The sequence below is a fragment of the Canis lupus genome, chromosome 13 (genome assembly GCF_003254725.2).
Source record: "Canis lupus dingo isolate Sandy chromosome 13, ASM325472v2, whole genome shotgun sequence".
In the NCBI taxonomy this organism is placed as follows: domain Eukaryota; kingdom Metazoa; phylum Chordata; class Mammalia; order Carnivora; family Canidae; genus Canis; species Canis lupus.
This window is the reverse complement of record NC_064255.1, coordinates 2,401,100-2,424,750: the sequence shown is the minus strand read 5'-3', so window position 1 is coordinate 2,424,750 and position 23,651 is coordinate 2,401,100. Positions and strand designations below refer to the sequence as shown.

The window sequence follows — 23,651 nt, the reverse complement described above, 5'->3', positions numbered from 1 at the left end:
CCTTGAGCAACGCTGATGCAGCGTGAATCGCCGGCGCGGGCTCGGACGGCTCCAAATAGCTTCCCCAGAGTTGCTCGGCTGCGGGGCTGGGGGTCAGAGCGGGCTCTCCTCTCTCTGCGCACTCAGCCCCTCTTAGCGTATGTCCAGGAGCTCTGCACGTCCGGTGATTACCTTGGGAACGGAGAAAGCTCCATGAAACCCACCGCAAGAGCTGGGCTTTGAGGCACTCGGCTGGGAGCTGTCTCAGAAAGCTCCGGCCTCACAACGCGCCAGGGTGCGCGTGGCCCCTGTGCTCCTGCAGACTCTTGAAACTGTGAAGGTGCGTTTGTGACGTGCTGACAGGAGGGGACACAGCGAGAGCCAGGGGCCGGGCTGCACTCAGACCGCGACGGGGCTACTCCGGAGACCTGCGGAGTCCGGGGAAGAAACTGGAATGAAGGTGCGCGCCCGCGCGCTGGGCAGGCGGAGGAGGGGCAAGGCCTGGGAGGCGCCGGGGATCAGAGGGGCGCACGGTGGGTCGCACACCTTCCGCTGGGAGCCACCGGGCCCAGGCTCCCTCCTGCTCTCCTCTGACCGAGACGCACCGTTTGCAGCGCTCACCTCCGCGTTGGTGCCGCGGAGAGGGAGAGGGAGAGGGAGAGGGAGAGGGAGAGGGAGAGGGAGAGGGAGAGGGAGAGGGAGAGGGAGAGGGAGAGGGAGAGGGAGAGGGAGAGGGAGAGGGAGAGGGAGAGGGAGAGGGAGAGGGAGAGGGAGAGGGAGAGGAGAGGAGAGGGAGAGGGAGAGGGAGAGGGAGAGGGAGAGGGAGAGGGAGAGGGAGAGGGAGAGGGAGAGGGAGAGGGAGAGGGAGAGGGAGAGGCGCCGAGCGGGGCAGACCAACAGCTGCCGTCCCGTTTCGCGCAGAGAAGGCAGCGGCCTGCGGCTTCCCCTTCCCCGGGGGGTCCCCTTGCTCTGCGCAGGCGGGGACCGCGCTGGGGGTCCAGGCCAGACCCCAATCCCGGTGGCCTGTGCCTGGAAGCTTCGGGAGGAATCACGTTGCCCTGGCGATAAAGGCCGCACAGAGGAGGGGAGTGTGAGTGATGGGCTCAGGGGAGGAAACAGCCTTAGGCCAGAAACTAAAACCAGAGCTAGGACGACAGCCTGGACCAAACCTCAAACCAGAGAGCAAAGAATATTATTTTCATAGATTTGCCACCAGCTAGAGGCAGTGTGAGGAGGGATTTTTCCTCTCTCCTAAGTGGAGAGAGGCTAGAGGTGGAAGAGCAAAGAGAAGTGGGTCTCACTCGGGTTGGTACAAAGCTCCTCCTTGGCCCTTGTGTTTAGTGATATGACCCTCTGCTCTGTGGGCCCCCATGGCCAGCTGGCCACATTCAGTGTTGTCATTGTAGCTCAGTGCTTTCCACCCCTTGCCATTTAACGGTGAGCAGGCAACTACGGATCTACACGATAGTTGTACTTTAGGCATAAATAACATGACTTCTTTGTTTGTTGTTTTCTTTTTTAAAGATTTTCTTTTTAAGTCATCTCTACACCTAATGTGGGGCTCAAACTCACAACCCCAAGGTCAAGAGTCACATGCTTCCCTGACTGAGCCAGTCATGCTCCCCTTGCTTGTTTTTATATTTTCAATTTTTCTTTTTATTTTTGAAGAGTGAAATTGATTTTTTCAGGCAGCACCACATTGAGGGCTTAGAAAGGTTTTGGGTCTGGGAAATGTACGACTGACATGAAAGAGTTTATCATACCCAATAGTACACTTTGGCCATTATGAGCAAAGGAGGGGAAGGAACCACCTGCTGCCAGGTGACAGCCACAGGTAGTCAGGAATCAGGGCTAGGCTGGGGCCACTCTGGAGGGCAAGAGCAGTCTGGCCGAGGAGAAGGCCCCTGGACTCCCAGGAACCCCACTCGAGGGGGACACAGGGTGTGATGGGGAAGGCAACTTGGGGGGGGACCCGGCACTGAAAACAGGGTCTGCTGGCACAGCTCCTCAAACATGCTTTACCTTGTACTTTGATAACTGACCTTCCCATCCCTCTCATGCCTCTGATTCAAGGACTTTGTCTCTGGCAGTGCCTGCTTTCTGCTGGCTTGCCTCATTGATCACTTTCTAGATTCCTGAGACCTCTTACGTAGAAGTTAAGGGCTCAGGTCAGTGGTTCAAGGGGAAATTGCTCAAAGTGAGCCTGGCTGACACTTAGCAGGTGCACAGCAGTCTGGAGTACCTGCTGTTTTTTTTTTTTTTTTTTTTTTTTTTTTAATTTTTATTTATTTATGATAGTCAGAGAGAGAGAGAGAGAGAGAGAGAGGCAGAGACACAGGCAGAGGGAGAAGCAGGCTCCATGCACCGGGAGCCCGACGTGGGATTCGATCCCGGGTCTCCAGGATCGCGCCCTGGGCCAAAGGCAGGCGCCAAACCGCTGCGCCACCCAGGGATCCCTGGAGTACCTGCTGTTAAACACCTTGACCATCACCCCTGTCAGAGCAGTGACCCTTGAATCACACTCAGCCTGAGAAGATGCTGGCACTGCAGAAGGCCAGCTGAGAGACCAGGTCCTCGCGCCTGCCTCCCTACTTGTCTTCAGGATTACCCTCATAGTCCGCATCATTTCAACTGTTCTTTTTCTCTTTGTCCCTCTCTTTCTCTTCCTTGCCTATACTGTTTAACACAAAGTGAATTAAATGCGGTTTTGATATGCTTCAACTGTGTTTCACCTTGATCTTTATTCCTGTGTACATCTAGGTCTCCCCTTTCTGCTGGCTGCTAATACTTGGCTCCCTTCAGACCCTGTCTGCTTGCCACCAACCCACCTATATCAGCTTTGTTAACACCAATACAGGATATGCTATTTTGGAAACAATGCTAGTAGCAACATCCTCAGGCTTTGTTATTCTGCAACATCTAGACCCGGGAAGGGACTCCTATCTCCCCTTCACCAAAACAACTTGAAGATCCCCTCATGTACACTGTGTTTTACCATCTGTAACTAATAGGTTTTGGTTTTAAGTAGGGTTGCCAGATTTAGCAAATTAAAAAAAAAAAAAGCATCTAGTTAAATGTCAATTTTAGATTTTTAAAAAATCATTTTTTAGTATAGGTATGTCCTATGGAATACTCAGAACCTGTTTATAATAAAAAAAATTGTCTCATTTATTTGACTTCCAAGGCTAAGTGGATGGCCTATATTTTATTGGGCAACTCTAGCTACAAGTCCTGCAAGAGTTACAAACTGGAACTTACTGGCTTAGCTAGCTGAGATGTTTAGAGGCTGGCCTGGCTTTGGCACAACCTGGTGCTGGGGCCAAACAGGTGTCACCAAGATGGTGACTTGCTCTTTCCCCACCATCCAGACCACCCTCCACTACACTGCTTGTATTCTCAGGTAAGGGTCTGTCCTTGTGCTGGCAAAATACCTGCTGTTTGCCAGTCTCATATTCTTAATATTCTGAGTTGGCAAAAAGGGAAAAATTATTTTTCCAAAGGTTCCCCCAAAACTACTAAGATTCATCCCAATTGGGTCAGATGAGGTCACCTATCCACTACTAATCCCATCTTTGTGGTCAAGAAAATGAGACACACTGATTAGCTCAGGCTAGGGCCAGTCACCCCTGGCCTGCACATCCTCCCAGACCATATGGGTGGAGAGAGCAAGCTGTCGCTGCTGAAGGAGAAAAGGACACTGGGAAGGCAAACAGTACGAATCATCCCTGCATATCCAATCAGAGCCACACTGGGCCATGCTCTTCATCTTCTGCAGCAGCTTGCCAAGGCCTGGAGAGAAGGAATGCAGGGGGAGCCTAGGGCAGTGTAGCAACCTGCTGCCACTGGTCACTTCCTCTCTCACTCCTCTTCCCGAGTCCCAGCTGTTCCTCAATTTGTCTTGATGGAGGCGGCACCTGAGACAGTTAAGATGGAAGCGACACTGGACAGGAGCACCTGGGTGGCTCAGTCGGTTAAGCAGCTGACTCTTGATTTCAGCTCCAGTCATGATCTCAGGGTCCTGGGATCGAGCCCCACCTCTGGCTGATGCTAGACGCAAAGTCTGCTTGAGATTCTCCCTCTCCCCCTCTCTGCTGTCATACCCACATGGGCACTCTCTGTCAAATAAATCTAAAAGAAAAAAAAAGTGTTCTGGACTGAATGTTTGTGTTTTCCTCTCCCCACCCCCCGCCTCATTTATATGTTAAAATCCTGATTCCCAGCAGCCCCTGTGGCGCAGCAGTTTGGCGCTGCCTGCAGCCCGGGGTGTGATCCTGGAGACCTAGGATCGAGTCCCGCTTCGGGTTCACTGCATGGAGCCTGCTTCTCCCTCTGCCTGTGTCTCTGCCTCTCTCTCTCTCTCTCTCTGTGTGTCTCTATGAATAAATACATAAAATCTTTTAAAAAATAAAAAAATAAAATCCTGATTCCCATGTGGCTGTATTTAGAAATGGGCCTCCAAGGAAGTAATGAATATTAAATGAGATCATAGGATGAGGTCCTAATCTAATAGGATTAGTGTCCTTTTCAGAAGAGACACCAGAGAGCTGCCTCCCACCCATGCTCACTTCTTGACCCCAGCACACAGCACAAAGACAACTGTCTATAAAGCCAGGAAGAGAGTTCTCACCAGAAACTGACTTTTCTGATACCTTGATCATGGACTTCTAGCCTTTATAACTGGCAGGGGCGGGGATGTCTACTGTTTAAGCCACCATGACTGTTGGTATTCTGTTATGGCAGCCCAAGCCAACTAACACAGGACTCTGGCTGAATCTCAGAAGGGCAGCTATATTTTCACATAATGCTACTAATGGAAAAGGTTGTTCAGGATGTCAAATGACCCAGAAAGACATGATCTACCAGATGGCTTTTTTGTGTATCTGTTTGCAAGGACAAACGGTTTAGGATGCTTTTAATGTTTAACATCAATTTACATTTTAAGAGACTGCTTCAGATTTGTTAAATTTTTTTTTTTGTTAAGTATTTTTTAATGATACAGTTTAAAGGATTGTTTCTTTTAAAAATCAAATATAGGAGACTAGGAATTACTACAATAAAGATTCTGTGTGCAGAACTAAATGAGGAAATGAATCACCAATAAGTATATTAACCATATTTTTCTTTAATTATGAAAGTTTCCAAAGGCCTAAGAAATAAAACAAAAGTTTATTTCTCCTTCATGTGAAAGAAGTCTGGAGACAGTAGTCCAGAACAGATATCTTCACAAAGGTATCAGGGATCTAGCCCTCTCACTGCTCTTCTGTTCTTGGCGTAGTGTACCTCATGATCCAAGATGGCTGCTTGAGTATCTCTCATACCTGCATTACAGCCAACAGGAAGGATAAAGGGACAGAGCATTTAAGGACATCTTGACTTTATATATGACACCTTCACTTACATCTCATTGGCCAGAACTTAATCACATGTCCACATCTATCAATAAAGGAGCAGGGAAATGCAGTCATTATTCCAGATGGCCTTTTCCCCAGCTGAAAATTGGTAGTTCTATTACTGAGAGAGAGAATGGCCATTAGCGGCAAATAGAAATCCTGGAGCCACGGACAATTGGAAAACTTTTCATATAATAATGAGTAAGAAACATTAGAATGTTTTTTTTTTTACAAGAGAGATTTTAAAATAAGACTTTGAACAAAGATACCAAACGTGAACAATTTGTAACATTCCAAGTTTTCTTCCTATCTTTGTTAAATTTATCATATTATATAGTGAGTGGTTGTAATTAAATGTTATTTCATATAAACACTGCCAAGATGGTTATAATTCACATATTTGTAGCTTTAATATCCATTTGATATCCTTTCATGTTAATTAAACATAGTTTTAAAATGTGCATGCAGGATAGATGAAATGAGGGTGGTAAAATGTTGATAATTATTGAGTTTGCTTGATGGTACAGGATGTCCATTGTTCTATCATCTCAATTTCTATGCCTGCTTGAAAATGCCCATCATAAAAGGGTTTACATATGTACCATAGTTTCTCTAGAGAAGACAAGTGTTGAAAGAAGAGAATAGACTGCTAGATTTTCTTTTTGTAATCAAAATACTCAGAGGAAAGAAAAAAGACAGTGGAGAACCCTCTTGGAATTTCTTCCATCTTCCCTTGAAGCTTAAACAAATTTCATTCAGAAGGTAGACCTCAATTTATTTTTATTTTTTTAGATTGATTGATTAATTGATTGATTTGAGAGAGAGAGAGAGAGAGAGTAGGAGGAGGGGCAGAGGGATGGACAAGCAGACTCCACTCTGAACGTGGAAACCGACGTGGCGCTGGTTTTTGTTTAAGCTTTATGTACATGATTCATCTCCCACCTCCAACATTTATCAAGTACCTGTTCCGAGTTCTTCTGAGAATACAGAGATTAGTGAGATAGTCATGGCCCTCAAGCAGCTCATAGTCCCCTGGGAGAAGCAGACAGTTGAATAGATAGTTTATAAAATAATGTGGTTAGTGTACTGACAGAGCTATACACAACATATCATGACCATACAAAGCATATTCATAAAAAATGGCTCATTTTGAAAATGTTGCCTTCATTGAAAGAAACTTAATAGAGTGGTATTATATAGTTGAATATGTGCCAACTATAACCCTGTTAACACAAACTACAAAGATGCTTTTAAAACAAATGGAATTTGCAAATGTTAATATATTCCAGATACTTTAAATGGTAATCTGACTTTACCACAAATTCCTCAGTGTAATCAGAAGAAATGTAGTATTTCATGAGGAAAGGCCTTTAAGGAAGTCACTGCAAGATTAGTTATTATATAACCTGATGCTCAAATTCACAGAAAATTTTTTCAAATAAACATGATATATTGAAATTGTTAAATAATTCTTTTTGGATATAGCAATTCACGAAATGGTAGGGCAGGAAATATTTGTGAATGAATGGAATGGTGGGATGAGTGAAAGTTGTAAGAACACTTGGGTTCTAATCTTGGCTTTGTCACAGAGTAACCAAGTGTCCTAGGTAGGTCAACTAAACTCTCTGGGAATTTATTTCTTAACTAGTAAAATTAGGGAGGTAAAATTTTACTGGGGTTTCAAACCTTATTTAGCCACATCACCCTTTGTTCCAATGAAGTGTTGAGGAGTGGCTTTAGGTAGAGGTGCATGCACATGCGTGTGTGTGTGTGTGTGTGTGTGTGTGTGTGTCTCATATGTCCAGGGTGTTCTCTTAATTTCTTCTCATGTTCCCCTCCCCCGTGATTTCAGAGTCACCTCTTGCAGTGAGCACAGTTTCTGAGAGCTGCTGGTCTGAGGGATTCCTTAGGTCATTTCCCACTCTAACAGTGGATGACCCTCTTATTGTAAACCATTAGCCATACAATACTTACTTGAGAGAATGTTGAAGAAAACATAAGCCCATCTGTGGAGAAAGAAGGTGGAAAACTGGGATATTTTTTAATTGATCAAACCTAGTAGCATGTCTGAGAAGCCAGGAGCAAAAGACAGCACAGCCTTTTTATTCTGACTCATTTTTAGATTAGGTTCTTCAACGAAAAGAATATAAATCAGGCTAGGCCCAGAATAAGGCCTTCCAGAAGAATCCAAGGGGCAATATCACCAGCAAAAAGAGTTGGATTTTCTCAGCCCTTCTCTGTTTCATTCTTTCAGCCAAAACATCACAGAGAACTGCAGGCTTCAGGAAATCATACCTATTACTATGAACACAGCCCGCCCTACTGATAACAGATGTGGTTATAATGGGAGCTGAGTGAACAGAAACACATTTCCCCAACTCCAAACCTCAAGCACATTTTTCATCATCTGTAATAGACTGAAACACTGGCTCAGAGCAGATGCTTTTCTTTGCTCATTTGTGAATATCGCTTCATGCCCTAGTTGGGAAAGAAGAACCTGAGGTCTCCACTGGCAAGTATCCAGGAGATGGTGGGACTGCAGAGTATTCCTCTCCCTTACTTATAAGAACTGCTTTGGGGCTGGTGCTACAAAGGCCTTTTTGTTTATACAAAGCATCCCCGAGATAACACTAAGTATACATTTCTCAGAGAAAGGTTCCAGAAAGCTGAGCATTGCTGAGCTGAGGCAGTCTTATAACTGATGCCTTGGCCAAAACTACCTCCATAAGTGCTCAGCCACAAACTTCATCTTGAGTTAGTGCAAAACCACATTCCATCTGGAAATAGCCTTGAGAAACTCATACAGTAAGAGACCGAACCCCAAAACTTTATTCTCCCAGAGACAAGCCACCCACAATTGATCACTTTGTCGACCCTGACAGCTTTTCTGGAAAACACATTGAGAAATGACCACGGGGACTACATACTAAGTCAGCAGAAGAGGCCTGATCTAAGCTTCTGGCTTCCAATCTTGCACTTAATAAACGAGTCCAGCCGTTTCTTTGTACAATTTTACTTCTTTAGAGTGTGGGGAGAAACCATTGTCAACAGTGTGCATTTTATAGATAAGTTCCAAACCACATGACATTTTATTTTTCTCAATACAGCCATCTGTGCTCAAGGACTGTGTCTCTGTGAAGAGCATAGTAGCCTTCATATGAGCATCTGTCAGGAAGGAATCTGATTTTCCAGTGGATCAGTATTAGCTAAAATGTTTGCCATTATATATTCCCTGGAGTTCTCTATACTTTATTAGGCAGCTCTTGTCCCTTCTGGCAGTAGCCTGAGATCATCGTCAGGGAGCTTGAGTTACACCATTGCTGTGAAGTCACCCAGGGAAAGCTCTTGTTTTGGCTGGAATTAAGGCCCTTGACTGGATTACTTGAGCTTTCTCTTCCCTTTGTCCAAGTTCCCAAGCTTGCCAGTTAGTACTGTACAACATCTGCATCATGTCTACTAAAGATGAGCTCTGGACACCCAGAGTGGCATCCTTTAAATACTGCGTAGTCTGTCTAAAGGCAATGTCTACAGTATGATCCATATTGGTTATAATATATATGCTAAAACTGGAAGGAAATTCCCCAGTTGATGACAGTGTCTTTCTTAGGAAGGTGAAAATCTAGATGATTCTTTTTCTTTCTTTATCTTCTGTATTTTTCAAAATTTCTGTATTGAACAGATATTACTCTATAACACTCTTACTATATTACTATATATTACTATATTACTCTTATAGGGATATTACTATACATAATAATAATTACCATATGTACATAGTACTATACACTATTGTTTTTTTTGTTTTTTGTAAAGATTTTATTTATTTATTCATGAGACACATAGAAGGAGAGAGAGGCAGAGACACAGGCAGAGGGAGGAGAAGCAGTCTCCATGAAGGGAGCCTGATGTGGGACTCGATCCTGTGACTCCAGGATCGCGCCCTGGGCTGAAGTAAGCGCTAAACTGCTGAGCCACCTGGGCTGCCCTACACTATTGTTTATAGGAAAAAAGGGTGTGTGTGTGTGTGTGTGTGTGTGTGTTGTCATGTGGCTATAATGCCATACCAACATAGACTTTGTTTTCTAGAGAGCTCAGGCTTCCAAACCTAGGTTTTATTTCCTAGAAGACATTCTTTGCCTCTATCTTCCAGTTACCTAGAAAGATTATCAAATTCTTACTTCACGTCAATTGTGGAGACAACTTAGGAAACGCTGGTAGAATTTTCAAACTCTCCCCCTAATTAGGATGGAACCAGCAGAAAATGATGGGAACCCTAATCAATAACTTAATTTTTTTTAAAGACTTGATTTATTTATTCATGAGAGACACAAAGAAAGAGAGGCAGAGGAAGAAGCAGACTCCATTCAGGGAGCCCGATGCGGGACTTGATCCGGGGTCCCCAGGATCACGCCTTGGACTAAAGGCAGCACTAAACCACTGAGCCACCTGGGCTGCCCCAATAACTTAATTTTTAAAATTTTACTTTTATGCATGCTTTTGCTTAATTGGTTTTAAGACATACTTATTATCAAAGAGATGACCAATAGCTGGCACTTTGGTATATCTCTCTTCTTCCCCTGAACTGATACTAAAAGTTGCCCAGGACATAATTCAGGAATGCAAGCCTTGGGAGATTTTTTTTCCAGTTGTCCTTTCCAGATAGGACCTTGAATATCACTCTGTCTCTGAACATCAGGAGGACCGCAATGGGACTGCATGATTTTGTCTTCCAGTCCGGTTGTCTTTCACCCAAAAGAAAAGACATTATTTGTATAAAGCTTGAACTCTGGTATTGTGTCTAGAACCTGGTTGTACAAAGAGCAATAGGAAGGTTTTGAGACAAAGTATGAACAAATAATAAAAATACAACATTCAGGGTACTTTGTTAGATGTATACTGAGACTGCCGCCAAGAGCATAGCAGAGGGAAAACCTAGGAAAATCTTTCACATGGTGCTTCTGGATTTCTCCAATTGTTGAGTTCTTAAGAACTGACTCCTGGAATCAGCCAATGTAGATCAGAGCCCAGTTCTGCCATTTACTTGCTATGTGACAGTGAAAAAAAGAACTGGTATTGCTTTCTGAGCCAGGAGGGACTGATCCCACCTTCCTCATAGGGTTTGTAAGAGAGTGACTTGAGATTTGTCAGTAAAGCCTTTGGCCCAGTGTGCAGCACATGATGAGCACCCTAGAGGTCCTGGCAGGACCACCAGGCCCCCCTTCCTGCAGCTTTATCCCACCAGCTTCCCTCTCTTGGATCCCAAACTGACACCATCTCCAGTCCCCAGGGATGAGGACTTGGAAGTGAAGAGGAAGGCTCTGGGGACTCAACCTGACAACCCAAGCAGGTTAGCTAAAAGACGAAGTAGATGGATCGTAGAACTCTAACCTGTTTCCCCAACTGTGCTTAGCCAGGGTGGGTGACAGAGATGGAGGCAGATGGGATATGGTTTTGAACATGTCTGCCTATTGTGGGTTCAGGATTAGACACAGCCGGGGCCTGGCCTTTGCCTCTGTTGTAAATTTGGCAAGAGGAGGTAATACTGCCATAGAGGGGCACAGCAAATATTGCCAAGGGCATTAATAATGTCAATTTAACCCTTTTGTTAACTAACATAATGCCACCTGGACTCCAAACACACTATCACCTCACTGTTCAGATGGAAGAGTATCAGGAGGAGAATTGATTATTTTTTTGTGCTTCCTCTGGACACTGTGTGAGTCACCTTCACATGGTTTCTCATGGAATTGACCCAGCCATCCTGTGAGGTCTATAGCTATAATATTATCACCTTGACCATACAGAGGAGGACACTGTGCTTGTTGATAGGAAGAGAGATTTGCCCCAGCCCACAGTTAGCAATTCTGAGATGGGGCTGAATCCTTATCTAACTAACACCAAAGACGATTTTCCCAACACTTACACCATAGTTTGAATGATCCAGAGCAGTGCCAAGAACCAGGGAATCCTTTAAAAGGATGCTAAAGTACACAACATTGGCTTTATGTACATTTTGTCCATAGCAATTTCCTGGGGCCTTGCTCAGAGAAGTTTTTTCCTGGATAAAGCAGGAGAAATGTTGAGTTTCTTGCAAGATGTAAGTAAATCCCATTGACTCCCCAGTGATGCTTCCTGATAAGGGTTCAGTTTAGATATGCCTGTTGGACCACTTAGATCCCATTTTGTCATGGTCTCCTCCACACCCCAACCCACCACGTCATTGAGAGTTAGGATCTTACACAGAGAGGATAGTTTTTGAGATCTAGGGATACAAGAGAAAAGGTTCTTCTTGCTTCCCACCTGGGAAGAAGTTCTTTGAAAAACCCACCAACATGATTTAAAAGTAAAAATATTTTCTTTTCCATTCTTAAAAGAATTTATGGCAATTCAATTTGGTATGAGATCAATGACACATAATGGGTTTTAAAATTTTAAATCTGGGCTTTAGCTTCTTTACTTTCACAGAGCTTTGTGTTACTCTTGCTTACTTCTTACTTACTGATCAACAGTAAGACATGATCATTAGGAGTTTTGCTAGATCCTGCAAGGGAAATACTTTTTAAAGCATTTTGAAGTAATGAAGTCATTCCTCATAACATCCAGTAGGCCATTTCAGAGTGGATGGGTTTGAGCACTTAGAAAATCCAGGAAAAAAAAGAAAGAAAAGAAAGAAAGAAAGAAAGAAAGAAAGAAAGAAAGAAAGAAAGAAAGAAAGAAAGAGAAAGAAAAGAAAGAAAGAAAGAAAGAAAGAGAGAGAAAGAGAAAGAAGAAAGAAAGAAAGAAGAAAGAAAGAAAGAAAGAAAGAAAGAAAGAAGAAGAAAGAAAGAAAGAAAGAAAGAAAGAAAGAAAGAAGAAAGAAAGAAAATCCAGTCTCATCACAATGGTGAAGAGAAAGCATACCACAATACAGCTTCAAGAGCCAACAGGGAATTAGGACAAATGGCCACCACAGCACAGGCTAGTAAACTAAGACTTTGGGGGGAGGTAAAAGACTTCCAAAAGCAGCAATTGAGAGTTTTTAAGATGTCCTTATATGAGTGTTTTTTCCAAAGCCAAAGTCTCATAGGTTAAGTTTAAGTTTTAGTAATTTAGGCAGCTAGCAAAGGAAATTTATGAGACTGAAAATTAGCATTAATCAGAATTTTCCTTTAGATCCACTTTCTTTTCTATGCAACACTCAACGTGCTTAGACATTAACCAGTTGTTATGAGAACTGCATGTTTGTTATTATTTTATACCATTAAATATGGGACTTTATTTTCACAATAAAATTTTAGAAGTGTATAGTTGCCTGATAAAGATCCAGCCGTGCCAAAATATGGCATGCCTTATTTCAGCTCCCTCCCCAGAGTGGATCTTTATTAGAATAATTTGCTATAATGACATTTTATGAGAGTGCAAGTTTTCATGAGACATAATTTTGGAAATAGGCAATACCCAGATGTTGTGCTTTATCTTTTGAGTTCCTAAATCCTGTTTTAACTCCACTTGATTCTAATAGTTATTAAGTATCCCTGAAATAAGTGCCAGAGTTTTCTTCAGTGTCTCATAAATCATAGACAAATGCCAAATCCCCTAAACAAAAGTTAGGATAGAAGGGCAGGCACAGGAAAAACAAAAAAACCCCAAGGGAACCAAAAGACTGTGTGAGCAGAGTAGATTTTTCTGAAACCCTTTTTTATAAACAGAGGTGGGGGTCAGGAAGGCATCCCATTTTTTACTATAATGTATTCTTTGTCTATAAAGATGTCTCTAGCAGTGATGAGTCTGAATGGATCCATCCACGATTCTGATCCTCTATTTTTTGTGACTAAAGGATATGCTTTTGCAAGGTGGCTGCCTGAAACCAAGATGGCAGAGGGGAATGGGAAAAGAAAGGTACAGAATCTGAAGTCTAATAAAGGAAAACAATTGCCACACATCTTCCTGACCTTGGCCATTTGACTCAACAAGATACACATTGGCGAGAATAACTCTAGTCCTTGATGTCTCTTGACATATTACTCAGTTTATAGATAACGTGAAAGGCCATGATGTCTGAGAAAGCATCTGCTTTTTGTGTCCTGAAAGAGCCTAAAAATGTGTTTTTTGTAATCATGGGCAGGGATGAAGGTTAGAAAGAAAACATGTATCAAAAGTGCAAAGGTGGGGCATCTGGGGGACTCAGTCATTTAAGCATCCAATTCTTCTTATTTTGGCTCAGGTCATGATCTCGAGGTTGTGGGATTGAGCCCCACATTGGATTCCATGCTAGGTGTGGGGTCTGCTTAAGATTCTCTTTCTCCCTCTCCCTCTTCCCCTCCTACCCCCCAACTTCTTTAACCTCTTTGTGCCTTAGTTTCCTCATCTGTAAAATGGGGATCTTAACACTACCTGCCTCATAGAGGTCTTATAAAGATTAAATAGGAACACATGGGTGGCTCAGTGGTTGAGTGTCTGCCTTCAGCTCAGGATGTGATCCCAGGGTCCAGGATGGAGTCCCACATCGGGGTCCCCGTGGGGTTCCTGCTTCTCCCTCTGCCTATGTCTCTGTCTCTCTCTGTGTCTCTCATGAATAAATAAATTTTAAAAATCTTTAAAAAAAGAACTAAATAAAGTGATATGTATAAAGCGCTGTCTAATAGGGGGCATTATGCATGAGTTATTATTTACTGAATACCTAATAGGTGCCAGACACTGTGTTAGATGCTTTTGTATGATGTTTTATTTAACCTTTATAATGAACTTAGAAGGCAAGTAATATTTCCATTTTGCAGATATAGACACTGAAGCTCAAAGAAGTCAAGAAAATTACTCGTGTCCACAGTTAAGTGGCCCAAGTAAAAGGCATCCAATCCAGATATTTCTGCTCCAGCATAATATCAAACACCATTGCTGCTGCAGCTCACTTCAGCTGCTATTTCATAAACACCTACTTTATAGTCTAGACTATCACATTTTTAATCAGTTTTACTGATTAGAGAATTATGTGTCTCTCCATCATCACTTGTCTAACTCACTAAAATTAATGGACAGTATTAATTATATATTATATATATTATGTATTATATAATTATATATTATAAATGTATTTGACACCTGAAATTGAGTCCCTCTAGGAGAAAGCCCCAGTGTTACAGGTTTTGGTGTAATTGGAGGGAAAAAGAACAGCTGCTCCTTGCTTCCTTCCCTCCCTCACCAGACAGGAAGGGCCAGCAAACATACAGCTGCCTCTCAACAAAGTGACAAAGCCCAGGGCAGCCTTTTTTCCTGAGCTGGGGAGCATCTGCTAACTAAATTACCAGGCAGTCATTCTCATATGGGCTATCCTTTGGGGGCCGAAAAGCACTCAGAAATTTGGGAACAGGGCTTTCCTAGTCAAGAACATTAAAGCAGGAAGCAGCCCTTCCTGACAGGCTGCCCTGTTTAGCTTCCTGATCTAGAAGGAGAGGGAAGAAAAGGCAACAGAAAAACACTGATTAGAAACAAAACAAAACAGCAAGTGACAGTGTTAAAATAGCACATTTAAAACTTGAGTTTATAAGAAATATAGCCCTGCTTGACATTTACCCTTTTGATCCACCAAATATTGGTAAAGTCCTTTGGAAGCTTCTCTAGGTTCCTTCTGGTTGTCAAGGCATGGGAGTGGAGGGACAACAGATTTGGGGGTGTGGGGCAAAAGAGCATGTGTATTCCTGGATCCCAGAAAGGTAATATCTAGAAAACCCAGCAGAGAGGACACCAAGATGCCACCATCAGAGAGAGAGTTGCAAGGGCTTAGTGTCTGTAGGACACTTGGACTGGGCACGACCAGAGAAACGACATAGCTTATTGGTACATCCAGAGATGAGCTTGTGACCTTAATTTCATAGGTCTCTGTGACCTGACCAAAGATACTAGCTCAAACATTACTTTAACACATTCGAACTGGTTTTAAGATGGAAACAATGGATAGGCAGAAGAGACTAACTCATATTGTTGGAGAAATGCTCCTAGAAAATTTCTTTTTACACATGCCCTTTGTGAAGCAAATACAGTGCATACATATTTGGATGCATAGAACTGATTAGCTTGGGACGCCTGAGTAGCTCAGTGGTTGAGCGTCTGCCTTTGGCTCGGGGCATGATTCTGGGGTCCTGGGATTGAGTCCCACATCGGGCTCCCTGCATGGAGCCTGCTTCTCCCTCTGCCTGTGACTCTCCCTCTCTCTCTGTGTGTCTCTCATGAATAAATAGATAAAATCTTAAAAAAAAAAAAACCTGATTAACTTTTCATGTTACAAAGATTTCCCCTTGTCACAAAATTATCTTCTTGCCTTCCCTTAAATAGCAAGCTCTTTTAAAAATATGTGCATCTTTCTAGGTACACAACTACCAATGCTCCTTGCTTTGATCCAGTGATTCTCAATTGACAATTCTCCCTTGGCTATGTGAGAATCATCTGGGCGTTTATTCAACAAAAGATTCCTGAGCCCTTCTTCAAATCTTCCGAATCAGAATCTCTGGACATGCGGCTGGGGTATTTATATTTTAAACAAGCACTCCAAGTGATTCTGATGCGCAGGTAGAGTTGAAAACCACTTCTTACACAATAAATTTCTAAAGTGTTGCATAATCAGAGCTTGGGGCCAAAAGGAAAAAGGCAAATAGACAAGCTGAGAATACCTCTTCATTTTACTTTAATTAAAAAAAAAATTTACCTAATCGAGAAATATTTGAAACATATGGAAAAGTACAAAACATAATGAGAGACACTTGTGTAGCCACCGACTCCATTTTTCATTCATTCCATTGACTTGCTTCCCTAGCAATGGTGTATGGTAAATCAACTCTCTGTTCTTGGCTCATTTCCATCATAGCACTTAAATGGCTTGAGTTTATTTCATAAATTTCTTTGCTTTATGTGACTTTTTTCAGACAGGTCCATATTTCCTACCAGATTAATGATCCAAGTGAGCAGGAAACATATCCATCTTATTTCATTCACCATTGTATTCTCAGCATCTAGCACAGTTCCTGGCACATAGTAGGTGTTATCTATTGATTAACTACCTCTTGAATGCATGAATAAGAATATGTCTACCCAAATGACTTTTATGCAAAAATGCCCACTTATAAAATAAAGATAATAATATATAGTATAGTTTGTTTTAATGTTCTTACTTGGAAAAGGACATACTCCAGAGTTCTAGAGTAGTTACAAACTATTTCTAGCTTGTTGAGTGGTTTTATCATGAAGGGTGTTGAATTTTACCAAATGCCTTTTCTGCATTGAGTTGATCACATGGATTTTTTTCTTCATTCTGTTAGTGGAGCATATTACATCAATTGATTTCTATATGTTGACCCATCCTTGCATTCCAACAAACTAAGGATCAAGGAAACTACCTCAACATAATAAAAGTCAAATTTGAAAAACCCACAATGAACATCATACTCATTGGTGGAAGACTGAAAACTTTTCCTCTAAAATCAGGAACGAAGCAAGGATATTTCCTTTTACCACTTCTATTCAACACAGTACTAGAAACTCTAGCCAGAGAAATTAGTCAAGAAAAAATAATAAAAGGCATCCAAATTGGGAAAGAAGAAATAAAATTATCTCTATTCATAGATGGTATCATCTTATGTGGATAAAACCCTAAATATTCCACAAAAAAAGTGTGTTAGAAATAATGAATTTAATTGAAATGAATTTAGCAAAGTAGCAGGACACAAAGTCAACATACAAAAATCAGTTGCATCTCTATACATGAACAATGAATAATCTGAAAAGGATTATAAAAATAATTTCATTTACCATAGCATCAAAAAATAAAATCTTAGGAATTAATTTAACCAAGAAAATAAAGGATTTGTACAGTGAAAACTACAAAACAATGATAAAAGAAATGTAAAAAGACATAAACAAATGGAGACACATCCATGATCATGGATTAAAAGACTTCATATTGTTAAAATGTCAATATTACTCAAAATAATCTACAGATTCAATGTAACTTCTATCAAAATACCAATGATGTTTTTGCAAAAATAGAAAAATGCACCCTAAAGTTCATATAGACTCTCAAAAGATCCTGAATGGGGCACCTGGGTTGTTCAGTCAGTTAAGCATCTAACTCTTAATTTTCAGCTCAGGTCATGATCTCAGGGTAGTGAGATTGAGTCTGCACTGGGCATGGATCCTGCTTAAGATTCTCTCTCCCTCTGCCCCCTTCCCCCCACTCTCTCCATCTTTCTCTCTCAAAAAAAAAAAAAAAAAAGACCCTGAATAGCCAAAACAATCTTGAAGAAGGACAAAACTGAAAGACCCACTTCCTGACTTCAAAACTTACTATAAAGCTACAGTAATCAAAACACTGATACTGGCAGAACATATAAATAGAACATATAAATTAATGGAATAAAATAAAAAAGCAGAACAAACCTCAGATACATGGTCAAATGATTTTCAACAAGGGTGCCAAGACCATTCAATGGGAAAAAAGGTCTTTTCAACAAATGGTGGCAGGAAAACTATATATCTACATGAAAAAAATAAGGTTGAACCTTTACCTTATATCACATGCAAAAATTAACTCAAAATGGATCAAAGACCTAAATGTAAGATCTAAAACAATAAAACTCTTAGAAGAAAGCAGAGGACAAAAACTTCACCTCATTGGATTTGGCAATGATTTATTGAATATGACACTAAGGGCACAGGTAACAAAACAAAAAATAGACCAATTGAACTTCATGAAAATTAAAATTTTTGTGCATCAAGAGACACTGTCAACAGAGTAAAAAGGCAATCCACCAGAAAAAAAAAAAAAAAAAAAAGGCAATCCACTGAATTAGGAGAAAACCTTTGTAAATAATATACCTGATAAGGGATTAATACACAGAATATACAAAAAGCCAAAACTCAACAACAAAACAATAAACCCAATACAGAAATGGGCAAAGGGCTTGAATAAACATTTATCCAAAGAAAATCTATGAATGGCCAATAAGCACATAAAGAGATGCTCAATATCACTAATAATTAGTGACATGCAAATCAAAATTGTGAAATACTACCTCAAACCCATTAGGATGGGTTCTATTTAAAAAAAGAAAGAAAACAAGCATTGACAGGGATGTGGAGAAATTAGAACCCATGTGTATTGTTGGTGGGAATGTAAAATGATATAGCTACTATAGAAAACAATATGATAGTTCTCAAAAAATTAAAAATAGAATTACCACATGATCTAGCAATTCCTCTTTTGAGTATATACCCTCCAAAATTGAAAATAGGCTCATGTGTATGCTCACATTCACAGCAGTGTTATTCACAATAGCTAAAATGAGGAAGCAACCCAAGTGTTAATAGTAACAGAGGAATGGATATACAAAATGTGGTACACACATACAGTGGAATATTATTCGGCCTTAAAAGAGGGATATACAACAACGTGGATGAACCCTGAGGACATTTCATTAAGTAAAATAAGCAGTCACCAAAAAAAATACTGTAGGATTCCACTTCTAGGACATACTTATAGTAGTCAAAATCATGAAGACAGAAAGTATGATGATGGTTGCCAGAGGCTGGAGAGGGGGAGAGTGGTGAATTATTATTAAATGGCTATAGAAGTTTGAGGTATGCAAGGTGACAAGAGTTATGGGTGATGGTGATGTTTGCCCACCAATGTGAATGTATTTAGTATTACTGAAATTAAAAAATGGTTAAGGTGGTAAATCTTGTGCTATATGTATTTTACTACAATAAAAAAATTTTAACCAATTGACTGCAAATGTGAAAATTTATTTCCAGAATCTCACTTCTATTCCTTTTTATTTATTTGTTTGTTTGTTTGTTTGTTTGTTTGTTTATTATTGGAGTTCAATTTGCCAACATATAGCATAACACCCAGTGCTCATCCCATCAAGTGCCCCCCTCAGTGCCCGTCACCCAGTCACCCCCACCCCCCGCCCACCTCCCCTTCCACCACCCCCTTGTTTGTTTCCCAGAGTTAGGAGACAGAACATGAGAGACTCCTAACTCTCACTTCTATTCCAATGATTAGTATATCGATCCTATGCTGTCTTGAAGACTATAGTTTTGTAAGTTTTGAAATCAGGTAGTGTGGCTCCTCTAACTCTTTTCCAAGATTACTTTGGCTATTCCATGTCCCTTGAATTGCCATATGAATTTTAGGCTCAGCTTGCCAATATCTGCAAAAAGACAGCTAGAATTTTGAAAAGGGATTGCTTTGAACCAATAGACCAGTTTGAGGGTATTGACACAGGGCTCCATCTCAAGACCCTGAGATCATGAACTGAGCTGCAATCAAGAGTCGAAAGCTCAACTGACTGAGGCATCCAGGCATCACAAAATATATTTTTAAGTTAGCAAACTAAAAAGGTAGCAAGTCCCCCAACCCCTACCTCCAGGCTCTATCTCTTGAAGTCAGCATGGCTTTGGGCCTCTCTGAGCTGACTCTTACTTCCACCTCCTAACAGAAAAATGGTGCCTACCTCAGATTGCCAAATAATTAAGTGAAGCAATCTATGTGAAAGCACTGTGAGAGCTATAAAGTATTGTGAAAAGCAGAGGTGTCGTTAAATCTATTTCTGTAGGAAGTAATTAATTCATTCTTTCAGTTGAATTTTTTATGGAATTTGGAAACTGTACTTATAAACTGACAAGGGATTCAAAATTTGTACATTGAAACAAATATTTATGATCCCTTTCAGGCTGGTCATCTTGAGAGACTATACATTTATTTTGATATTGCTACATTTGCTTGAAATATCTCTTTCAGTTATTGTTCACATTTCTCCTTTTTTAACTTAGTAATATTTTACTTAACTGAACATACTTACCTAAATTTAATACATAATACATATTTATAAGGACCAAATTTATATATCAAAATACATCTGATTTTTTTTAAGATTTATTTATTTATTTATTTATTTATTTATTTATTTATTTATGATAGACACAGAGAGGGGGGAGAGAGAGAAAGAGGGAGAGAAAGATAGGCAGAGACACAGGAGGAGGGAGAAGCAGGCTCCATGCCAGGAGCCTGACGTGGGACTCGATACCGGGACTCCAGGATCGCGCCCTGGGCCAAAGGCAGGCGCTAAACGGCTGAGCCACCCAGGGATCCCCTACATCTGATTTTATATACTTGTTTAGAAAACAGGAAACTCTGTGATTAATGAATAAGAGCTAGAAATAATTATATAATTCCTATAATAATACAAATGTTTTCCTGATCTAACAATCTCAGTGAATTAAAGATATTGTAATTTTATATTAGCCACTCATACTTAGAATCCCATTAAAGTCAAAGATTTCATTACAATATACATCTCATTACTTGCTTATCCTCAGTGGTAACAAATCATTACAAATCACCATTTTTGAATGCAAATTTGATTGCTTGAAACGATCAGAAGTCACTGGGAGCCCAGTCTGATGGCTGGGTGAAGGCAGTGATCAGTTTGGATAATGCTTTAATTTTTCAAAACTGAAGTATTACTACTAAGTAATAATTTTCTTTAATTAATATGTCAAAATTTGTGTTTAAATGAGTTGCCCTACAAAGAAGTCCCTGGTCTGAGCAGCTTATCTACTTGTGATATGACAACTGAAAATAATAAGGTATTATTTCCAGCTATGAGTGAGAAGCATTTTTTGCTCCTCCTTTCTTACCCCAACCCCTCCTTAGAACATAGTTTTTCAATTTTGTCATTATTGACATTTGGAGCCAAGTAATGCCTTATTGTTAGGGCTATTCTGTGCACTGTGGGATGTTTAGCAGCATCCCTTATCCTTAAATCTATCCACGAGATGTCAATGCCAAAAGTACTCTAGAAGGAAAAATCGCCTCTAGTTGAAAACCACTGTCCAAGATGGTGGCCAGAGCTTTTTGTCCTACAGGTTTGGGCTTCCCTTGCTCTAAAGGATAAGCTTTTTTACTGTCAAAAGTCTAGGCCAAAAATCTTTTTTTCTTTAAATATTTTATTTATTTATTTATTTATTTATTTGAGAGAAAGACACACGCGCGCGCGCACACACACACACACAGAGCATGAGGTGGAGGAGAGGGCAGAAGGAGAGGGAAGCAGGTTCCCCACTGAGCAGGGGCTCGATCTCAGGATCCTGAGATCATGATGTGAGCAAAGGCAGATGCTTAACTGACTGAGTCACCCAGGTGCCCCTAGGCCAAAAATCTCAAGTTTGAACACTTCCAGGGACAGGCAGATCATTTGTATTAGTGAGGTGGACCAGATGTAAAACAATTTCAATACAGATATAAGTGCAAGAAATATTTCACTCTCTTCTTCAGCATAAGAATTAAAACAAGTGTGATTAATAATGCCATTGAGTGATCAATCCCAGCACCAAGAAGCAATATGGCTTAGTGAAGACTGTGGTGAGTGGAAGAGCTTGTGTTCCATCTAAATGGAGGCAGCCAGTGTTTAGCTCTAGCTAGTCACTGCAATGTGGGCGTATGGTCTAATGTTTCAGAACTTTGCATTTTGGAAGAAAAAAGCCAGGAGTTAAGATTTTCTTTTTGAACAAATAATCCAGTTAAGGTACAGGCAGAAGACATGAATAGAAATTTTTCCAAAGAAGACATCCAGATGGTTAACAGACACATGAAAGGATGCTCAACATCAGTCATTATCAGGGAAAGGCAAATCTAAACCACGATGGAGATACCACCACACATCTGTCAGAATGGCTAAAATTTGCAACATAGGAACCGACCGGTGTTGGCCAGGATGCAGAAAAAGTGAACCCTCTTACACAGTTGGTGGGAATGCAAACTGGTGCAGCCATTCTGGAAAACAGTATGGAGGTTCTTCAAAAAATTGAAAATAGAACTACCTTATGACCTAGCAAGTACACTACTAGGTATTTATTCAAAGGATACGAAAATACAGATTCAAAAGGGAACATAACCCTCATTATCAACAATAGCCAAACTACAGAAAGAGCCCAAGTGTCCTTCGACTGATGAATGGATAAAGAGGATGTGGTATATATTATATATGTATAATATAAATAAAATAGAATATTACTCAGCCATCAAAAAGAATGAAATCTTGCCATTTGCAATGCTGTAGATGGAGCTACAGTGTGTTGTGCTAAGCAAAATAAGTCAGAGAAAGACAAATACTATATGATTTCACTCACATGTGGAATTTAGGAAACAAAACAGATGAACCTATGGAAAGAGGGGGAAAAGAGAGAGGGAAGCAAGCAAACCATAAGAGACTCTTAACAATAAAGATTTTCTTTTTGATTGTGAAATCTTCCAAACTTTCTCACATTGTCAATTAATTCAAAACATTTAAAAACCTGGATGTGAATCTTGTGCCTGACTGCCAGCCTCAGATCTGCTACCCCAGTCAGAAGCATAGAACTGGATTGCTCTGAGGGAAGGGGATAGAAGCTGTAAGGGAAAGAAGGAGATGGTCTGGCTCCCAAAAGCACTTGACCCTTTATTCTGGAAAGGTGGGGTCTAGTCCCTCTCACATAGTATCTTAAAGGTAGTAAGTCTCTTCCAGAGTGTCTACATGATGACTGGGAACAAGACGCTTCTGTGTGGCCAAGTTTGGTGCAGATCGTACAGATTCCATTGATCACTGACCTTCAAATGGGCAAAGTCATCTTGGCTAATGAGCACCTTGATGTCAGTGATGACCAAGATGGACTCAAGACCAGAGATCTTTTTTCAACTTTCCTGGGTCCCATGAGCCTCAATGTTCTAGTATATGTCAAGAGAAAAGTGGGGACCCCTCCCCGCTCACCTCCGCCACATGACTGAGATTGGATTTCCCATGTAATCTGCTGTCATATTGTCTGTAAATTGCTTCAAAATAATTTTGCACAGACTGTGTGCATTAGATTTATTCTAAACCCTAGGGCAGTTAGCTGGCATTTGAAATATCTGAACCAGAATATAAACTCAGGGATGGTTTGTTAGCATTTGAAAGACTCTAATTAGAAATCCACATCCCCATAGTCTATGTCTCAGAACACTGGAGGCTTCTTAATTGGTAAAATGGATATCGAAAGGATTATTCATTGGAGAAGTGAATGGTGAACAGGATGTGTGGACCAGCTAGAAATCTGTACAGGCACACTTGCCCTTGCACAAACAAGGACTGAGGATCAAGTGAGCCCAGTAGTCTGTACCTACACCCTTCAATATGGCACTGGTCCTGTAATGTTTACTGGAGATCACGCAGAAGGCTAGCTGACTCTGGCCATAAAATACTGTCACATCCACCTTTGGTGAAACTTTCAAACAAG

The 23,651-nt window shown here is 40.9% G+C and overlaps 1 long non-coding RNA gene across 2 annotated transcripts in view; it reads left to right on the top strand.

Moving 5' to 3' along the window:
- Window positions 1–216: 216 nt before the first annotated feature.
- The window catches only part of LOC112662545 (uncharacterized), a 66,009-nt gene continuing 42,574 nt past the window's right edge, over window positions 217–23,651 (top strand). Inside the window, exon 1 of one of the 2 annotated variants that reach the window (XR_004816815.2) lies at window positions 217–439. This is a non-coding gene — a long non-coding RNA (uncharacterized LOC112662545). The remainder of the gene's footprint in view (window positions 440–23,651) is intronic. The other variant, XR_003138646.3, reaches the window with a different exon arrangement.